The sequence below is a fragment of the Rhinopithecus bieti genome, unplaced genomic scaffold (genome assembly GCF_001698545.2).
Source record: "Rhinopithecus bieti isolate Rb0 unplaced genomic scaffold, ASM169854v2 scaffold_49953, whole genome shotgun sequence".
NCBI classification, from domain to species: domain Eukaryota; kingdom Metazoa; phylum Chordata; class Mammalia; order Primates; family Cercopithecidae; genus Rhinopithecus; species Rhinopithecus bieti.
In genome coordinates this window covers 135601-140676 of record NW_016819813.1, presented here as the reverse complement: position 1 = coordinate 140676, position 5076 = coordinate 135601, and the positions used below count along the sequence as shown (strand labels likewise).

General features: G+C 37.9%; 1 long non-coding RNA gene across 3 annotated transcripts in view; it reads right to left on the bottom strand.

Annotated features, from left to right (window-relative positions):
• LOC108519965 (uncharacterized) overlaps positions 1–5076 on the bottom strand; it is a 64045-nt gene that overhangs the window by 18898 nt on the left and 40071 nt on the right. Inside the window, exon 1 of one of the 3 annotated variants that reach the window (XR_001882785.1) lies at positions 343–413. The exons of the other annotated variants lie outside the window; for them this stretch is intronic. This is a non-coding gene — a long non-coding RNA (uncharacterized LOC108519965). Of the gene's footprint in view, positions 1–342; positions 414–5076 lie in introns of those variants that run through there. 3 annotated transcript variants of the gene reach the window in all.

The following is a 5076-nucleotide window of genomic DNA, read 5'->3' as shown; positions in this document are numbered from 1 at the left end:
CATTTCAGAATACATTTTTTAAATGTTTTAAAAGTACATAAATACCCTACTGTATTTTAGGATTTTTAGAAATATTTTATGCAAAATTAATTTACTTATATTTCAATGCTAACATATAAATTCTGGAATTTACAATTCCAAAACAGACTGAAAAACCCACTGGAGTGCAAAGATTCTGGAAGACAACTTGTTTGAATATATTTTTGCAAGTTCAAGTAACTACACTTTAAGACAAAGCTTTTCTATTGCCCTAGCTTCTTTAAAAAATATATTTACAAGTGAGAATGACTGGAAAATGGGACCTAAAAATGTTTGCTGTATCTAGAAATTTCATAAACGTACCTGTAGAGCAGTAAACACTTTTTACAGACTGACCGCCAACTCCAGAAGCCTTTTCTTTCAGTCAACACTTTCCCACCGTGAGAACCATTTCTCATTAACAACCAAATTGTTTTCCAATGCTGTGCTATAAGGGGTTTCCTTAGAAACCATTTGGTAAAAGACTGTGGCTTTCTTCCATAGAAATCTCAAGCAGTGAAAAGGCAGATTTTCTGGCATAAATCAAACCCAATTTCTAGGGTTCACTAAACCCTTTCTCCTCAAAATAATGTTTTGTGACTTGATCTTAGCAGTTAATAGTACACGCAGGAGAGCTGGTGTGAACCAGTTTTAAATGAATTTTATTCCATCCCTTTTGTCATACAATTGAAATCACTTTGAGGGCTTGTTATACCTTGATAAAGGTTTAACTGCACAACTAATGGACAAGATAATACACTTAACTATGTGGCAAAATGTGTAATTTTTTTCCCACCAAATGTGCTCTGTGAATTAATCTTTGTATTATTAGGACAATGTTATGTGTTCTGATTTCAGAGTTGTTCTTGCTTGTAAATATGCTATTTAAAATAAGTTATGACAACACAAGTTTCTGTGGTAAAAACATGGATATTTCATCCAGCACATATATATATATGTGTATATATATACACACACGCACACATATACCAATAGTGTTGTAGAAAATTTTTAGATGCATATAGATTCATATGAAATACACCAAAAAGAAGCATGTGTACCAACAATTACGTCTCCAGTGTATACGTGGCAGAGTACTTTAAATGAAAACCCAAAATTATTACTGGAAAGGAACAATACATTTCTACATCTCTATGCCTTCTGTATACTTTGTTTCCTTTACAAGCAATGTGCACCTGCTTCCCAAATTTTATTCCTCCCTCAGACATTGCTGACTCATCTCCTCGTTCACTCACCCATTTATTCATTCCATACATTTTTACTGCGCACTGATTATTTGCTGGATTCTCTGCTAGATGCTGGAGTGAACAAGATAATGCCCTTTCCCCCTTTTCCCATGGAGCTAATGGTCAAAAGTGATTCCTTCCCCCTTCCCTGACTTCCTCAGACAAAGATAATAATTTCATTCTCGGTCCTACCATCATTCATCCATTAAACAAGTATCTAATGAGCAACTACTATATAGTAGGCACTTGCCATATCATCTTGCAATTATTTACTTATGAATCTGTTTTGAGGAAAGAGCCTTTATATATCTTTGTATTTTGAGGACCTAACACAATTCTGGAATATAATAAATGCAAAGTAAATGTTTTTTGAATAAATAATTGAAGTAAATGAAAATATGCTAGCTAATAGACTAGATTTTGTTATTTGAAACTTATCAATAATATACCATAAGTTTACAAAAATATCAGCCCTGCTTCACTATAAAAACTTGCACTGAACATTTTAGAGACGTGAAAGATGGAAAACCTGAGAAATAGTCAAGCTGTTCTAAGATACTTTTACAACTAGGGTTTCTGCCATATTACCAGTCACGTTTTTCCCAAGATTGAATTAATATGCTTATAGAATGATCCATCTAAGTTTGAAAAATAATTCAAAGTAGAAATCAGTCTTCGTAACCCATTTATGCCTGAGGTTGCAATTTTTTGAATTTTTGCATGAAATTCATATGTGTTACCTAGAAAATTTAAGGAACAAAATTTGAAGAGAAAAGTTTTATTGTGTTCCATTGTTACGTGGCAATCAAAAAATGGAACACTGGGCATAAATGGGTTGGTTAAGGCCAGTATTGTGTCAATTTGGTTTGAGGATTTTTTTTTTTTTCCTGGCAGTTGCAAGATTTAATAGAGTGAAAACAGAGCTCCCATACAAAGGGAAGGACACCAAAGGGGGTTCCCTTGCCGGCTTGAATGCCTAGGTTTATATCCAGATCATTGTCCCTCCCACTGTGCTCTCAGGCAATAGATGATTGGCTATTTCTTTACCTCTGGTTTTTGCCTAATTAGCATTTTAGTGAGCTCTCTTTACTATCTGATTGGTCGGGAGTGGGCTAAGTTGCAAGCCCTGTGTTTACAGTTGGAAGCAGTCACCTTCCCAGGTAGGCTTAGGGATTCTTAGTCAGCCTAGGAAATCCAGCTAGTCCCGTGTCTCAGTCCCCGCTCTCAACAGGAAAACCCAAGTGCTGTTGGGGAGGTTGGCCCAAGACCACTCTAACTGATTCCTGCTGAATTGGGGTATAGTAGGGGTTGTGCAGTTGAGATTTCCTTGGGAGGGGTGCCCGGGACAAGCACCAGCTCATGCCATCACCTTCACAGAGCCCTGGGTATGCTTGACCATTGAGGGCCAGGAGGTTAACTGTCTCCTGGACACTGGCACAGCCTTCTCAGTCTTACTCTCCTGTCCTGGATAACTGTCCTCCAGATCTGTCACTATCTGAGGGGTCCTAGGATGGTCAGTCACTAGATACTTCTCCCAGCCACTAAGTTGTGACTGGGGAACTTTACTCTTTCCACATGCTTTTCTAATTATGCTGGAAAGCCCCACTCCCTTGTTAAGGAAAGACATTCTAGCAAAAGCAGGGGCCATTATACACCTGAACATAAGAGAAGGAACACCGTTTGGTTTGAGGATATTTTAATTAAGAAATGCAACCTTCATCTACAGAATAGGAGAACATTCTAGGAATCTATCCATCTGACAAAGGTCTAACATCCAGAGTTTACAAACATCTTAAAGAAATTTACAAGAAAAAATCCCGCTGAAAGTAGGCAAAGGACATGAACAGATACTTCTCAAAAGAAGATATTCATGTGGCCAACGAACATATGAAAAACAGCTCAACATCATTGATCATTAGAGAAATGCAAATCAAAACCACAATGGGATACCATCTCATGCCAGTCAGAATGGTGATTATTAAAAAGTCAAGAAACAACAGATGCTGGCGAGCATGTGGAGAAATAGGAATGCTTTTACACTGTTGGTGGGAGTGTAAATTAGTTCAACCATTGTGGAAGACAGTGTGGCAATTCCTCAAAGATCTAGAAGCAGAAATACCATTAGACCCAGCAATCCCATTACTGGGTATACACCTAAAGGAATAAAAATTATTCTATTATAAAGATACATGCATGCATATGTTTATTGGAGCACCATTCACAATAGCAAAGGCATGGAATCAACCCAAATGCCCATCAGTGACTGATAGACTAGATAAAGAAAATGTAATATTCCATGTATCCACCATGGAATATTATGCAGCTGTAAAAAACGAACAAGATCACATCCTTTGCAGGACATGGATGGAGCTGGAAGCCTTTATCCTCAGCAAACTAATGCAGGAGCAGAAAACCAAACACCACATATTTTCACTTATAAGTGGGAGATGAATGATGAGAACACATGGACACATGGAGGGGAACAACACACACTGGAGCCTGTTGAGGGGGTGGAGGGAGAGCATCAGGAAAAATAGCTAATGTATGCTGGGCTTAATACCTGGGCAATGGGATGATCTGTGCAGCAAACCACCATGGCACATATTTACCTATGTAACAAACCACATCCTGTATATGTACCCCAGAACTTAAAATAAAAATTGAAGGGAAAAAAATGCAACTTTCTACTTCTAAAGGCATCTCCCTGGGATTGAATGCCCAAAATATGTACTGTAATCTGTAAACCTGACAAGATCTGCCACCCTGCTCCCACCTCTCTAACCTCATTTCCTGCCATTCTCTCCCTTCTCATCCTGCTCCTACCAAACTAACTTCCTTGCTATTCCTTGAATATGTCCAGCAATTCTGCCTCGGGATCTTGGCACTTGCTGCTCCCTCATCTGCTCTTCCTCAGATACCGTCAAGGCCCACTCCCTCACTCGTTCACTTCCTTCAGGTCTCTGCTCAAATCACCTTTTCAGAGAGGCCTTCCTTGACACCATATCTCAAGCAGCATACCTGCCCCATCCACTCTGGATCATTCCCTAACCTTCTTAGGCTGCTTTACTTTTTCATAGCATGTATCACCATCTGACATACTATTTACTTTTGGGTTTTTTATCTGTCTCCCCTATTAGAATTTAAATTCTACAAGGCTAGAGATTTTTGTAAATTCTACTAGCTATTTTGTAAACTCTACAGGGCTAATATTTTGACAATATTCCTAGTGATTAGAAATGTTTTTAAACATAGAAAGTACCCCATAAATATTTATTGAGTGAATGAATTTGATCAATTTATCTGTAACTGTATACTCAGTATTAATTGTCTCTATTGTGGTGTGTTAACAGCTACGGACTAATATGGTAATAGAAACCCCCTGAATTTATACATTCAGAATTTAGTTTTTTGAATATCTGATATGCATTTTGTTACTGATTTAGAAGCCCAAAACGGTAGTCCCACACTTTTTGTCTCCCCGAATCATCTTGCCTCAAAATCATTGTATTAGAAAAGGCAGTTCTTAGATGTACCATATGACCCAGCCATCCCACTACTGGGCATATACCCAAAGGATTATAAATTATTCTACTACAAAGACACATGCACACGTATGTTTATTGCAGCACTATTCACAATAGCAAAGACTTGGAATCAACCCAAATGTCCATCTGTGACAGACTGGATTAAGAAAATGTGGCACATATACACCATGGAATACTATGCAGCCATAAAAAAGGATGAGTTTGCGTCCTTTGTAGGGACATGGATGCAGCTGGAAACCATCATTCTTAGCAAACTATCACAAGAA